This window comes from Chinchilla lanigera, unplaced genomic scaffold (assembly GCF_000276665.1).
Source record: "Chinchilla lanigera isolate Chin_1 unplaced genomic scaffold, ChiLan1.0 scaffold00012, whole genome shotgun sequence".
NCBI classification, from domain to species: Eukaryota; Metazoa; Chordata; class Mammalia; order Rodentia; family Chinchillidae; genus Chinchilla; species Chinchilla lanigera.
The window spans coordinates 26,906,780-26,922,469 of record NW_004955413.1 but is presented as its reverse complement, the minus strand read 5'-3'; the positions used below and the strand labels follow the sequence as shown (position 1 = coordinate 26,922,469).

Here is a 15,690-nt window from a genome sequence, read left to right as displayed (position 1 = left end):
AAAAAAATAAGTTTGAAATGAAACCATCAAAAATATTTCCTTTGAAGTTTTTTTTTGTTTTGTTTTGTTTTTTTGGTTTTTCTCCAGTACCGGGAACCGAACTCACGACCTTGCGCTTGCCAGGCAGGCGCTTTTGCCGCTGAGCTAAATCCCCAGCCCCTCCTTCCCTCATTTTAAAAACAAACACAGTAAGTAATATCTACTTTATAGAAGTGAGCATTACATGAGACGTCTGGCACAAGGTAAGCACTTAATTAACTTCTGTTTGTTTGTTTTTTGGTTTTTTTCCGGTACCAGGAATCAAACTCACGACCTTGCGCTTGTCAGGCAGGCGCTGTGCCGCTGAGCTAAATCCCCAGCCCCTTAATTAACTTTTTTTTTGTTTTGTTTTTTGAGACAGGGTCTCTCTATACAGTTCAGGCTGGCCTAGAGCTCACTTTGTAGCCCAGGCTGGTCTCGAACTCGCAACAATCCTCCTGCTTCATCCTCCTGCATGCTGGGCCACCATTCCGTGCTTTAATTAACTATTATTATTATAAAATCATCATTATTCAAGCAATGAGAGGGGACCAAGAGATGGAAGAAAGGGGAAGAAGGGATGGGGAAGGGGACATAAAAAGAATTAAGATGTGTTATGGCCATGTACCAAACTCCCCCCATGAATGTAATTATTACGTACTGCAAACGTGTACCAATAAAACTCAAGATTGAAAAAAAAGAGATGAGCAAATAACATGAATAGGAAACTCACAGGAAATATAAATCATTAATAAAAGACACTCAAACTCACTGATAAAAGAGCCACATATTAAAACAAGATACAGCCGGGCGTGGTGGTGCACAGCTGTAATCCCAGCACCAGGGAGCTTGAGGCAGAAGGAGCGCCCTGGGTTTGAGGCCAGCCTGGGCTACAAAGTGAGTTCAAGGCCAGTGTGAACTGCACAGCAAAACTCTGTCTCAAAAAGACACCCCCCCCCAAAAAAAATAAACAAATAAAAATAAAACAAGATGCTACTTGACATTCAAGAGACTAGGATGAGAAGAAAGCCCGGTTGATGAGCGAAACGGGTATTCTCAAAGCCTGCAGTCACTGAGAATGTGAACTGGAATCATCTTTGTGATGGCGCTTAGCAACCTCTACCAAAATGAGCCAGGCAGGCCCTCTGGCTCCCACAGAAGCCAACGCCCCCACCCCCACTCCCTCAGTCTTGCTCCTTTCCCAGGCACTGGGTTAAGCCAATCATTCATTTTCCTTTGGCAGTCATTGGCTTAGGCAAGGACACGTGACATCATCCTGGCCAATGAGAAAGGAGGAGAAGGCAGACAATGGGCTTCTGGGAAAGAAAAGGACGCCCTTTCCTACCATTGTGTGTCCAAAGTATAGGGTGAATCCACCAGGGATGGCAGAGCAGGGGAGCAGGGGAAAAAAAAAGTCTTAAAGGCGTCTAATGACCAATCCAACTCCAAAAATTAAATCCCAGTGTCCCGGAACCGCACAACTTCCTTTTTTGTGCTAACAAACTCCTATTTTGAGGTAGGAATTCTGTTACTTGCAGCTTCCAAATGATGATGTGTTTTCTTTGCCCTGGAAATTTCGCTTCTGAGAATTTAACCTATCCAAATCCTTGCAGAAGTACTGAGTCACATTTGCACAGGCATGTGCTATTTTTCAGAATGAAGGAGAAAATAAAAGCAGTCTTAACTTTCGCCAGGAGAGGATTAACTTAATTAAGTTGTAGCATTTTCCTACCGCAGAATACAGTATGACTACTGAAATCGACTTGTAGTTTTGGACATGCTTCCACGCATGGTTGCAAAATTTAAAAAGCAGACTTCAGAACACTTGTGTTGTAGGATCACATCCGCGTGTGATGTGTGTTTATATGTAAAGAAGGAATATGAAAGAACACTCTCCAAGTTTTCTGCTTCCCTGTAGGGAACTGAAAGCTGTCAAAGAGAAACAAGGCACAGAATCCATTCCTTTCTGCTCTCAGCATGGTTTGGATTTTTTTTTCACACAGCAAGTATTAGCCTTGTAATTGGACATACAAGATGAGATAACTGACTTGAAGCCATCCCAGTAGGACAGGACTGAGCTTGAGCGAGTAGCTTGAGTGTTAGCCTCTACACCCAGTGCTCTGGGCCCACTAGAGCACCAGTGAGCTGATCGTCCTGCAGGAGAGAGAAAACCACTAACCTGGGGATGAGGAAGCAAACTTTTTTTTTTTTTTTCTATTTTGGGGAAGGTTTGAAAATGACAGGCAGGCATGGTGGTGCATGCCTATAATCTCAGCCAGCACTCAGGAGGCTAAGGCAAGAGGATGACAGAATTTGAGGCCAGCCTGGGCTACATAGTGAGTTGAAGGCCAGCCTGCACTACAAAGAAAAGCCCTGTCACAAAAAGCTAAAATAAAGAAAAAGAATTTTAGAGACTCACATTTTCTTTTTATTTATTTATTTATTTATTTATTTATTTATTTATTTATGCATGCATGCATGCATGCATGCATTTATTGGTGCTGGGAATTGAACTCAGGACCTTGCACTTGCCAGGCAGGCACTTGAACCTCTGGGCTATATTCCCAGCCCCGAGACTCACATTTTCATTAGACCGGGAGGAACTATGACAGCTTCTTCCAACTCTCAATGGCCTTATGCTTTGGTAAACTAAATGAAGGAGTGAGTGAGTGAGTGAATGCATGAATGAGTGAATATCAACTCATCCACCAGCCATTTTACAGATAAGAAAGAATGAAGTTGGACACAGTGGCGTGCACCTGTAACCCCAGCTATTCAAGAGGCTGAGGCAGTAGGATTTCAAGTTGCAGGCCAGCCTGGGCAACTTAGTGAGACACTGTCTCAAAATAAAAATAAAAACAGCTGGGATAGATCTCAGCGGCACAATGGCCCCGAGTTTATTCCTAGTACAAAAAACAACGAAACAAACAAATAAAAACTAAACAAGAAAAACTGACCTGAAGAAAAATGAGTGATTATGATCGCGTTCACAACTGCTGACTGGTCCCCAGGTGTTGGGGGCAGTCAAGATTACTTCACGGCTAAGAACTTCTTAAAGCTCTGAAACCAGCTTCTGAGACGCATACCGTTACCATCCCCATGCTGCAGAGCAGGAATCAGGGAGGGTAAGTAACTCGACTGAGGTCACAGTACTGCACTGTAATGGCAGAGCGGAGATGCGCCCAGCAGCCCAGCCCCAGAGCCCATGGCCACCACCGTCACCTTTACCGTCTCCCACCAGGCACTCAGAGCCCACCCCAGGACCTCATCTCCATCACTCAAGCCTTCCGGGCCCCAAAGCAGTTCCCGCCTCTGATCCCCGGTCGTCTCCCCCCGCCAATGCTCCTCCTGTCTCGGTCACACTGCATGGAGGCGCTGACTATACTGTCACACCCTTACCCCACCCAAGTCCCAGTTCCCACCCCAGCCACTGCATGGCGCTTGCCAAAGGCCTCCCAGACCCAAGGACCCCGTGCTGCCGAGCCCAGCCGAGGGACAGCTTTTTACTCCTGTCTTCCTGGACGCTGGGCTACACCCGCCGCTTCCTGGCTCCTGCAAAACCGACTCTTCTGCCCCGCTTGCATCCTCCTCACAACTCTCGGGTCCAGATGTTCCTGTTCTGCGTCTTTTGGGGGCTGCTCTTCCTCTGCGCAGGTCTCAAGACCGATACTCCAAGCTTCCATTTACAGGAGAGCACCTCTGTGCTCCCTGGATGAGCGCCTGCATTTCCTGCCGGGCTCACCCCCTCCCCGGTACTTCAGAATCGAACCTCTGTCTTCTCAGGAGTGGCACTGGAGCCCAGCGCGTGCCGGGTGTGCCTAGGACCACCACTGCTTTTTCTAATCCTGGGTCCTCTGCCTGGAATAGCCTTCCCACAACACACCTGGCCAACTTCCCCTCATCCCTGCAGACCCGCCCCTGTCCACAGGCTTCTCCAGTGCCCATTCCGGCTGGGCTGGGTTTCCTCCCACTGAACATTGCAAACCAATCTCAGCCTCTTTCCCCTGTTCCTCTTCCTCCTCCATCATCCTCCATTCTGGAGGGCTCGGACCATCTCTGTTCTCAGTGCATTCCTGATTCCTGCCTAAACACTTCCCCATCCCCACCCCTTCCCATCTTCTCCACGCCACAGCTGTCTCAGGGGTCCTCCTGATAACAGCCTCCAACAGCCCCTCCAACCTGCTCCCCCTAGGGCGCCTGGGTATCTGTCTAACACATGGCTGGCTACCTTGCTCAAAATCTTCTGAAGAGCCAGGTGTGGTGGTGCACACTTGTAATCCCAAGACTTGGGGAGGCTGAGGCAGGAGGATCACCATGAGTTTGAGGCCAGCCTGGGCTACAGAGTAAAACCACATGTGTGTGGGGCTGGGGATTTAGCTCAGCGGCAAAGCGCCTGCCTGGCAAGCGCAAGGTCGTGAGTTTGGTTCCCGGTACCAGAGAAAAAACTAAAAAAAAAAAAAAAAACCACATGTGTGCATACAAATAAATGTGGGCTAACCAGAGATGAAAACTGAAAAAGCTCTTTAGTTCAGTAATGTGCTAAGGCAAATTCTCTAGTTTTGAACATGTACCACGGCTATATAAGATGTCACCCCTAGCCAGGTGTGGTGGCACACGCCTGGAATCCCAGCTGCACAGAAAGGCGAGACAGGAGAATTACAAATTCAAGACCAGCCCAGCCAAGGCAGCCAGACCCTGTCCCAAAATAAAAAGAGCTGAGAGTGTAGTTCAATGGTTGAGCATTTGCCTCGCAGGCACAAGGCTCTGGACTTGATTTCCAGCCCCAGAACAAATAAAAAGAATCACCATGAGGGGAAGCTAGATAAACGGGACTCTGTACTATTTTTGCAACTTCGTGTGAATAAAAAGTTAAAAAACAAAGAGAACCTCCCATGACACCAGTACCACTGCCAGGAGGACAAAGTCCAAGTTCCTCGTGCTGGTGCAGGGCTTGCCCGGCCTCCCCGGCCCTATGGTCTGCCCTGGAATGTCACACTCTGGCAAGGACGGGCCATCTGGCTTCCTGGTCTGTCAGGGGTGGGAGGACACAAGAGACATCTTCCGCACATAGGGTTGTTTTTATGTTTTCTGTTGTTTTGTTTTTGAGACAGACTCTTACAATGTATTCAGGCTGGCCACAAACTCACTATGTAGCCCAGGCTGGTCTTACACTCCTGCTGATCCTCCTGCCTCAGCCTCCAAGTACTGGATCTATTATATCCAGCTCCCAGGCCTTCTTTAAAGCTCACCAATGTGTCTCCTCTACCAGAAAGCCTTCCTTCCTGGACCCCTCCCAACAGTGAACCTCACACCTGCCCTAGCTAATAGAAATTAGATGCTGGGGCTGGCGTGTAGCTCAGCATAGAGCATTTGCTTAGCACATCTCTGAGGCCCTGGGTTCCATCCCCAGCACACACACACAAAAAGAATTCACATGCTTCTGTCCCCGCCCCCCCCAAACTATGAGCTCCTTAAGACAGAGCTGCATCTAGCTCATCCCTGAGCAGCCCAGGCCAACACAGCAGAGGAGCCCAGGAGCCCTAGGCAGGAGCAAAGATGCTCGCGTCAGTCAGCCATTGACAACCACATCCTCCTTCCAGATATCGCCCTGAGAGTTTTAAATAAAGCTTAGTCGGGGCTGGAGATTTAGCTCAGCGGCACAGCGCCTGCCCGGCAAGCGCAAGGTCGTGAGTTCGACTCCCCGTACCGGAAAAAAAAACCAAAAACAACAGCAACAAAAAAATACAAGCTTAGTCTTCACAGCATCCCATAGGAAGGAACTACTACATCCCCATTTTGCAGACGAAGAAGCCACAGAACAGGGGGTGAAGTAAGCCGGCTGGGCTGGACAATTATCCAGGGATGGGGTGCGACTTACACCTGGCAGTTGCCTCTGCATGGACGCTATCACCTCCTAACCTGAGGACTGCTCCTCACCACTCCGCCCGCCTGCAACCAGGGCTGGAGTTTAATGAAAGCTGCCGGCTCTGCAGTCTCTCCAGGCTGCAGACACTGCAGACGCGGTCCCGGTCTGAACTTATTCCTTCCCATGGTCTTTACGAGACGTCTGCCCACCTCAGGACCCTCTGCTCCATGAAGGTCGGGGAAGGGTCACACCTTATCTCTGTGGCTGCCCAGGAGGCATTCTCAATGAAGAAAACTCAGGGGCTGCAAACTTGGACAGGAAAGCATCCTATGAGCCCTACCCGATATGTAGTATTCCCTCTGGTGACGCACACAGGCCACACTGCGTGCACAGAGGCACGTTCTCCAGCGATGTGTGGCCTTCTCTGCTGGAATCTTTTCCTGTCACACTGCAGTTACTGCAGGCAATGAAATGTTCAGGTTCATCATGACTTCAAAATTATAGTTGTATCAGGTTCACTGACACATCTAGTCTTCTAGCGAATTCAGAAAGAAGTCCAGCTGTCGTTTTTTTGAGATAGGGTCTCCCTCTATAGTACAGGCTGGCCTCAAACTCACAGCAACCCTCCTGCCTCAGCCTCCCAAGTGCTGAGATTACAGGTATGCACCACTATGCCCAGCTTTCTTCATGCATTTTAAACACAGTGGCTGAAAGCCAGGCGTGGTAGGGCACATTTATAACACCAGCACTCTGAGAAGCTAAGGCAGGAGGGCTGCAAATTTGAGCCCAGCCTGGGCAATTTAGAAAGACTGCTTTAAAATAAAAAATGAAGCTGGGGATATAGCTTAGTGGCATAGCACTTGCCTGGCAAGCAGGAGGTCGTGAGTTTGATTCCTGGTACCAAAAAAAAAATTACTTTTTTTTTGTCTTTTTGAGACAGGGTCTCGCTATGCAGTTCAGGTTGGCCTTGAGCTCACTTTGTAGCCCAGGCTAGTCTCGAACTTGCAAGGATCCTCCTGCCTCAGTCTCCTGAGTGCTGGGATTATAGGCGTGCGCTACCACGCCCAACACAAAATAAATTACTTAAATAAAATTTAAAAAGAAGAGGGTTGTCTCAAATTCAAGGCCAGCCTAGGTGAGTTCAGTACCAGTCTGAACTAAATAGAAAGAGCCTGTCTCAGAAAGCAAAAAGAAAAGGTTGAGGATGTAGCTCAATACAAAGACCCTAGGTTCAAACCCCAGTACCACAAAACAAAACAAACAAATATAGAGGCGCCTGAGAAAATGTAGAAGCCCTGTCTAAGGGATCTTTTATCCCCACAGTGACCCTAAAGGTGCTGTCCACAGAAAAACCGGGCTTGGATGGCATCCTGGCTGGCCCAAGGCCACAGTCCTGCTGAGCATGAAAGCCAGCCCTGCTGGCTGCGCCCCAGGCCCTGTGAGGAATGCAGGTTAAGGCCCTTGTGTGAAATGAATGCCCACTGGCCTCAGCAACCCACAGTTTGTTTTCTCTGCAACTGGCCACCTTTCCCAGAAACCACGTTCAGGAAACCTCCCAGGCTTCTGCCAGCCCCAGCCAAACTAAGAGTCGGCAGCAAAGCCTAACCCTCCGCGCTCCAGCCATCCAGGTACACAGGGCTTTTACTTGCATCACCTTGTCTCGCCTTTCAACAACCTGGGGCCAAACTGCTGGGGAGCCCTTGCCTCTGCCTCCGGGTGCCCAGGCTCCAGCCTCTCCACCCAGACCCACCGGATGTGGTGCTAATGTGAGACATGTGAAAAATAACCCTCCTTTAAAGACAGACGCACACAGACTGAGGAACATAGCAGAACTTCACCATAAAATCCTTGGAAATCAGAAGCAAACGAAAAGAACAAAACTATCACCCAGAGCTCTATGGCTCCTGGCCGAACATGGCGCAGGGCTCTCTCTGGCCTGAGCAGCTGCTCTGTCACGGCTCCTGGGGAAGGGGGCTGTCTCCGGAAGCTTAGGGTGCCCCACCGGGCATCGAGAGCCTCTACTTGCTTCCAGTGTCCCGTGGTAACAGGGAGGCAAGCAGGTTGGAGCACTGCAAGGAGTCATGATGTCTACCAGCCCTAGGTTCATCCCACAACTCTCCTGTGCTGGCTTTTGGGGCACTTGCTGGACGCTCAGTTCTGTTATTTGCAAAGGTCCAGGTGGTACCACCTGGAGACTATTCTGCAAGTTTACATAGGGTGGCTCTCCCAAAAGAAGTCAGAAATCTATGTTTCTGCAGAGAGCACCTGCAATTTACAAAATTATCCTGTAAGAGGAGTGAGATAGGGCACACCGCACACCTGTGATCCTAGCACTCTGGAAGGCCAAGGCAAGAAGACTGTGAGTTCAAGCTCAGCAACTCAGTCTAAGTTGCTAATTCGGCAACTTACACACTATCTCAAAAAAATCAGCGTGTGTGTGTGTGTGTGTGTGTGTGTACGCACACGTGCTGAGGATGTAGCTCAAGTGCAAAGGCCCTGGGTTCAATCTGGATGTGGTTGTATACCACACACCTATAATATCAGCACTCAGGAGGCTGAGGCAGGATGATCCACCAAGAGTTAAAAGCCAGCCTGGGAGCTGGGAATTTAGCTCAGCGGCACAGCACCTGCCTAGCAAGTGCGAGGTCATGAGTTCGATTCCTGGTACCGGGAAAAAAAAAAAAATAGGCCAGCCTGCATGCTGCATGCTGAGTTCAAGGCCAGCCTGAACTGCATAGCTAGACCTTGTCTCAAACCAAACCAAAACAAACAAACAAAAAAAGTAAAACATTTATTCAACAAGTAACCATGAGTCCCCTTTATGGGCAAGGGGCTGTACCACGTATGGGGGGAAAAGAGTTAATAAAGTCCCTGACCTTACAGACTTAGTCATTCGGGGAAGGGGAGAAGCAGGCGAGTGTTAAACTCAGGAGGAAAGAGAGATAAGCTCTGAGAAATTTACACAGGAAATGTAGCAGGCAGTGGAGGCAGTAGACCAGGTCATCAGGAAAGGCCTTTAGGAGGAGGTGGCATTTAAGAAAGAGAAGGAGCCATGGGAGTAGAAGGGAGAGTGATCCCGCAGAGGTCAGGGAGAGAGCGATGCCCCCGAGGTAGGAACAAGCTGAGCTGTGTTCAAGGAAGGCACAGAAGGCCAAGCATGATGAAATGATCACGCCCCGCACCATGCTGCCAAGGGGAACGGGGGCCAGGAATGACACACAGGACTCCGGATGCCCTGCCCTGCATTCAGCCGCCTGGAGGAGGACAGGACATGGCAGGGAATGGCCTGGGGACAAGGGTCCAGCTGATCCAGGAACCTCCCAAAATCCCACAAGGCCCCAGCCTTGACCTTCCCAGCGATGCTGTGACTCCAGCCCTAGCGACACAAACTAAACCGAAGACACAGCTACCGGCCCCACATTGGACACCCCATTCCAAGTCACAGTGTGGACCCGGTGGGCAGAGCCGGAGAGTGGGCGACAGCTCAATTTTCTTCTGAGAAACAGGTACACCTCTGACCTTAAAGGATGGTCTTGGGCCAGGGATGTAGCTCAGTGGCACAAGCACCTGCCTGGCAAACGCAAGGTCCCGAGTTCAATTCCTAGTAAAAAAAAACAAAAACAAAAAAACCCCACAAAGATGGTCTTGACAATTAATGTGACCGTGGGCACAAACACCATATGAATGTTAGGGACAGGGTTTCCAGACACAGAAGACAAGAACAGGCTGGGCGTGTAGCTCAGTGGCAGAGCGCTTGTGTAACCGGTGCGAGGCTCTGGGTTCCAGCCCCAGCACCATAAAAAGGAGAAAAAAGATGCGTGCAGACTGGAAGTAACTTGATGGAATCTCTCCTGCAGGCCCGCAAAGACCTTGGACTCTGGAGTCCAACAGACCTGGCTCTACCTAACTTCCTGTTTTACCATACTTGTGATCTTGGATGTGTTTCTTTTTTTCTTTCTTTTTGTTTTTTTGAGACAAGGTCTCACTATGTATCCAGGTTGGCCTTGAACTCACGGAGATCCTCCTGCCTCAGCCCTCTGAGTGCTAGGATTATTGGTGTAGAGCGCCGTGCCCAGCAATTGTGGACTTGTTTCTTAATTTCTCTGAGCCAGTCTCCCTGTCCGAAAAATGGGGCTGATAATAACTGTTCCTGCCTCAAAGAGTTATTAAGCAGAGTCCAGGAGAGAAGGCACAGAAAGTGCCAAGCATAGCGCCAACACAGTGGCATTAAATGTACAGCAGCTGCTGTCATTACTGCCACCCTGTCCCAGCCTCCAACATGGGCTCAGAGCTGTGGCTGTCCCGAAGTGGACTAGGTGGTTCTGAAATGGAGAAGATGTATTCCGAAAAAAAAAAAAAAAAAAATTAAAAAGAAGATGTGTTCTGAAGGCAAAAATGCCGCCTTCTCTCCCTGGGGCCGCCTGGCCAGTGCCGGGACTGACCACACCTGCAGAACCCATCAGGGCCTCACTGCGAGAAATAAATAAGGCGGGAAGGAGCCCCGTGGCTGGTGATGACAGAGGAAGGAAGGCAAGCCCTCTCCCTGCAGGCCCATTAAATGTAATAAAAGGAGCTGGCTTCCGCACCACGGTAGTCACTTCAGCACCAGGCCTTGAACTGCCGCCCCCAGGTGCAGCCAGTCTTCCTGGGAAGACACCTCCACCTTCTGCTCACGCTCAGGCCCCATCCGGTGCTCCCTCTCCCTCACTAGTCCCAGCCTGGGTCAGCTCCCCAGCCACACCGCCTGGATTTGCTCTGCATCTCTGCCACTTTTTCAAGATCACCTACCCCTCTCCACACCATCAGTGAGATGGGGGAAATTACAGCGCTACCAACAGGGCTGTCAGAGGCTCAAATAAACTAATTGAGCCAAATGCACTCCCAACTGGGCCTGATCACTGAGAAACTGCTGAGTGTTTGTAAAATTAGTAAAACAAAATGAAGCCAGGTGTGGTGGGATGCACTTGAACTCAGGAGGCTGAGACAGGAGAGTTGCTGTACATTTGAGGCCCACATGGGCTACATAGTGAGTTCAAAGCCAGCTTGAACAACACAGTGAGACCCGATCTCAAAAAACAACCAAAAAAAGTTGAGTGTGGTGGCGCACGCCTGTAACCCCAGCACTTGGGAGGCTGAGGCAGGAGGATCATTGTGAGTTCGAGACCAGCCTGGGTTACAAAGTGAGCTCAAGGCCAGCCTGAACTGTATAGAGACCCTATCTCAAAAAGCCAAAAAAAAAAAAAAAAAATTAGCAAAAAAAAAAAATTTAAACTCCTCCAGTTGCTTTCCTCTGAATTTCTTGTCTGGTCCTCAGGCATGGGTCACCATCAGATATCAAATGTCAGGGCTCATTTTCAGATAGGAAACTGAGGATCTGAGAACTAAAGAGCCTGTGGCTCTTTAGTTGAATGTACCCTCACGTCTGCCTCCTGTACTGTGACTGTCCCAGGTGACCTGCTCTTTCATCACTTGTCCCCACCTTTATGTGTCTCTGTCTCCGCTCCGAGTATGGTTTCCCTGGCTTTCTCATCCCGGCTTTCAAATGTCACATGGCACTTCTAGGAAGACCTTCCACTCCGGGCAAAACAAACCTCCCTCCTCCACACTGGGAAGTAATTCAATTTGACAACATAATGGCCCCATGTGTCCTCCTGGCGTGTCCGCTAGGGCTGGAGGCACAGGGTCTGATTAGACCCAGCTCCCGTCCTTGGGAAGTTCTGATTAATCGTTCCTATCTGTATTGTGGCCAAGCTCCAAGCTCTCCCAGGGTGGCAGCTGGGCCCTGGGGCAGACACTACCGAACGGAACTCAGGTCTCACCCTAGGGGCATCCTCCTGCCACTGCCTCGGTCTGCTCTGCTGGGCCAGCCTGTGCCCATGGGACACAGACCTAGCTCAGTAGAATGAGATGGGAGGGGATCTTTTAGTGAGAGCTGCAGCACCCTCAAGAATCAGGAGGCCGGGGCTGGGGATTTAGCTCAGTGGCAAAAGCGCCTGCCTGGCAAGCGCAAGGTCGTGAGTTCAATTCCTAGTACCAGAACGAAAAAAAAGAATCAGGAGGCCTAGGAGGGTGACCTTACAATGGCCACACAAATCCTGTGTTCCTCAATTTATCAGTGAACTGGAGATAAAAATGCCCACCCCTCAGAGAACTACAGAATTATAGAGATTATAAGTCAACCTCCCAGCAGTGAAGTAACCATGGGGAACTTCCCCTCCTCCTCCCCCTGCCGCACCAAACCTCCCCATTCTCACATGCGCAAGTCCACTTCCTACAGGAAGTCTTCCCTAACTTTTTCAGATTACCCTGAGCTCTGTTCTGTCAGCTTCCAGTGCACTGACCTTAGCAGTGGGCATTTTCTCATTCCCTCACTGGATCACTAGAACTAACTTTGCTTTTCCAGCCAGGCTGTGAGTAACTCAGGCTCACACCTGCCCCACAGTGGCTCACCTGGGGTCAATGAAGAGTACCTTGGGCTAGGTAGCCAGGACTCTGAGAAAGGGTGATAATTTGGAGTCAGAAAACCAGGCAGGACTCCTAGCTCTGGTGTGTGAGTTTTCAGCAAGACATCCAATTCGCTAAGCCTCGGGGTCTACCTGCAAAGTGAGGATGGAAAATGGCTCCCTGATGTAATCACCGCGGAGGGCCAACAAGCCAACACCGGTGAATGCTCTTTTGTTATAATCCAAGAACCGCTATTTAAAGGATCAATTTTTAGATTCTCAAACTCAAAGCCTCTGATGCCTCAACTTCCCTGTGCCTGGGACTCAAGAGATCAGCTCATCCCAAAGAACTTCTTGGGCTCCAAATGGCAAACCAAATTCTGACCCACCCAACCTCAACAAAAAGCCACCAGCTCCACCTCACAGCGCTCATGGAACACAAGCCCCACCCCAGCTCAGAAGTCTCTCTCCTTCCTGGGGTCTGGTCCCTCCAGGAGGCAGGATTCTCCTTCCGGGCCCAAGGCACCCCCAGTCTCAAACCTGCTCCAACCAGGCTCAGGCCTGGCCTCATTTCTACTTTGCAGCCAACTTCCACCTGAGGTGAAGCAGGGACGAAGACCAGGGTGGGCATGGTGTGTGTGTACGTGCGTGTGTGGGGGTCTTGGTAGTAGAACGAAAGATTCCGCTAGAATTTTGTGTCCAACACAGTTGCTACATGTACTATAATTATCGCATTTGTGTGAAAATTCAAAGATCTGCATTCTGCTATTTTCATCAGACGGGGTGAACTGCAGGCACTGAGGAATATGGCAAGAAGTTGGGGTTCCAAGTCTCGTGCTTAGGAACCAAAGTCCTGGCTAGCAGCCCCAGAACGGAACTACATCCCTGATCACACTGCTGCGAGCCCCCAGCCCCGTTCTCCCTCTATCCAGGCTCCTCCGTGCAGACCCAGCCCCCAGTCTTCAAACTAATGCCATGTTGGCACCAGAGCCATCCTGTTCTACCAGACGGAAATATTTCCACAGGATCCTTTTCCTCCTGGGAAACCTGCTTTGTCTCTCTGTGAAGGATCCCCAAGCCAGGCACCTTATAAACAACCAGACAGTTTAGAGGAAATGGAGAAGGGGTAGGTCCTGGAATGGACCCCGGGCAGCTGAGGGCGGCGGGGTGGGGGGTGGGGCGAGTAGGTTCAAGGTCTCCCGAGCCCCCAGCCACGCCGGATGCCCAGCCCCAGGCACCAGAGCAAAGCCCTGCACCCCTATGTCCCCCATGAGCCCCCAGCCCAGCGCCTGGTCACCCCTCAGAGCACAGTGACAGATCCTGCGACAGGAAATGCCCTCCTGCCCGCCGGGGCCAGACCGCGCCCCCCTTTCCTGCCGCCCCCTCCGGTAGGGCTCGGCCGGCCGCAGGCCCCGGATCCCCGGACTTGCGTGGCAGCCGCAGCCGGCGAGGGCAGCCCATGGCACGGCCGCGTTCCCCGGTCCTCGCCGCGGCCCCTTCAACTCCAGGCGCTGCGGAGCCCAGACGAACACAAAAGGAAAGGGGGCGCCCCTGCCATCCCTTCACCCCCTGCTCGGAGCCAGCGGGGCACCCTCATAGCGCCGAAGCTCCAGACCCCCAGAAAAGATCCCTCCACCCGCTGCACAGAAGAAAATCCCAAGACACCCCGAGGGGTTGCAGAGGCAGCGCCATCTCCCCAGCGGCAGGTGCCCCCGGATGCACCATAACTTTGAAACTTTGGGGCAGCACGGTCCGGGGCTGGAGAGGGGTATCCTCAAAAAGGAGCTCATGGGGATAGGGGGCTGCTGTTTTATTTTTGCAAAACCCCATTTCCAGGAGGACGGCGCGCGGCCCCGGCCTGGATCGAGGCTTCCCGCGCCTCCTCCCCGACCCCGAGCGCCCGGAACCCCGAACCCCGCCGCCCGCCCGGGACGCTGGGCCCCGGCCTCCCCGGCACTCACCTCGGCCGGGCTGCGCTCCCCGCGGGCCTGCGCCGAGCCCGATAAGTGATATGCTATGACTAGAGGTATGATTACGTTATTATTATTATTATTAGTAATAATAAGAGTAAATGCTATTTAATTACGGGCGGCCGCATCCTGCTCCCCGCGCCGCCGCCCCGGCAGCTGGGTCCTCGTGGCTCCCGAGCGCCCCGCGTTCATCTCAGCCCCGGCCCCGCGGCTCCCTCGCTCGCGGCCGCTGCCGCAGGAGGCCCCGTCTCCCTGCAGCTCCGCTCCTCGGTCCTAGAGCGCGCGGCTCCGCGCCCGCCGCGCCCGGGTGGGCGGCACCTGGGGGGAGGGGGGAGGGGGAGGAGGGCGGCCGGGGAGCCCCCCTTCCCCGCGCAGCTCGTGCCTGGAATGCACCTTTCTTTTCTCTAATAACAGTGCCCTTTGCCTTTAGGGGATTCACGTTTGGCAGTTGTGCTTTTCGGATGTTGGACAAACCCAGCACCTCCACCCTTCCCCGTCTGAGTAAAAAAAAAACCCGCTTTTCTCCCCTAGACCCTGCTTGCCCCTTGTGCCGTTTTCGTGGATGAAGACCCCCGAGGTTCCAGAGGAAGCAGGAGCTCATTTGGCTGGGGTTTGGTAAATCGGGGGAGGGGGGCAGGGTTTTAAAAAAAAATGACCCTGGCCAAGCAGACTTAATTCAAGGGGCTCCTCCTAGTGGGTATGGGGACCAGAACTGCAGAATGGAGTTCTGCAGTGGCATGAGCGAAAGTGGTCTCCATACCCGTTCGGCGTGGTGGGCTGGGAGTTCATAGCCAGGCAGCAAGGGGGTGCGGCTCAAAGGGTAGAAAATTACCAAGAGGAAACTTGAAAAGTAAGGACTTAGGCCTAAACTGACCTAGCAGGATTCCTGCTAAAGAGAGGCAGAGCCTGGGCAATTGAGCATCACCCTGGCCAAGAGTGAAGGAGGAAGGAACTGAGCAGGTATGGTGGTGATCGGAGACGGAGGATGAGGGATTCTAGCTAAACCAAGCAAACAGGATTCTTGCTAAAATCATCGGACAACGCACAGATTAACACTCGAGTCCAAAAGCCAAGGCCGGCTGGGGATTTAGCTCAGCGGCAAAGCGCCTGCCTGGCAAGTGCAAGGTCGTGAGTTCGGTTCCCGGTACCGGAAAAAAAAAAAAAAAAAACAAACAAACAAACAAAAAAAAAGCCAAGGCCTAGAAGCGAAGTCCAGGGGAACCGAAGCAGAATTGGATCAAAGAGGAATCTTTGTCAAGGATTTTTCCAGGGGGGTTTGAGCTTGCTCTGAGCACCCGCTAGGCAAGTGGAGATTACCCAGACACCCCAGCTGTAAGCACCCAGGGCCCTGCCTCCGACCTGGTAATTGTCAAGCTGGATTAGATTTCAGACT

The 15,690-nt window shown here is 51.5% G+C and overlaps 1 protein-coding gene across 1 annotated transcript in view; it reads right to left on the bottom strand.

Moving 5' to 3' along the window:
• Zc3h7b (zinc finger CCCH-type containing 7B) overlaps positions 1–14,587 on the bottom strand; it is a 43,470-nt gene extending 28,883 nt beyond the window's left edge. The window contains exon 1 of the mRNA XM_005379345.2: positions 14,289–14,587. The gene's annotated coding sequence lies outside the window, so the exon portion shown is untranslated. The remainder of the gene's footprint in view (positions 1–14,288) is intronic.
• Between the last annotated feature and the right edge of the window lie 1,103 nt (positions 14,588–15,690).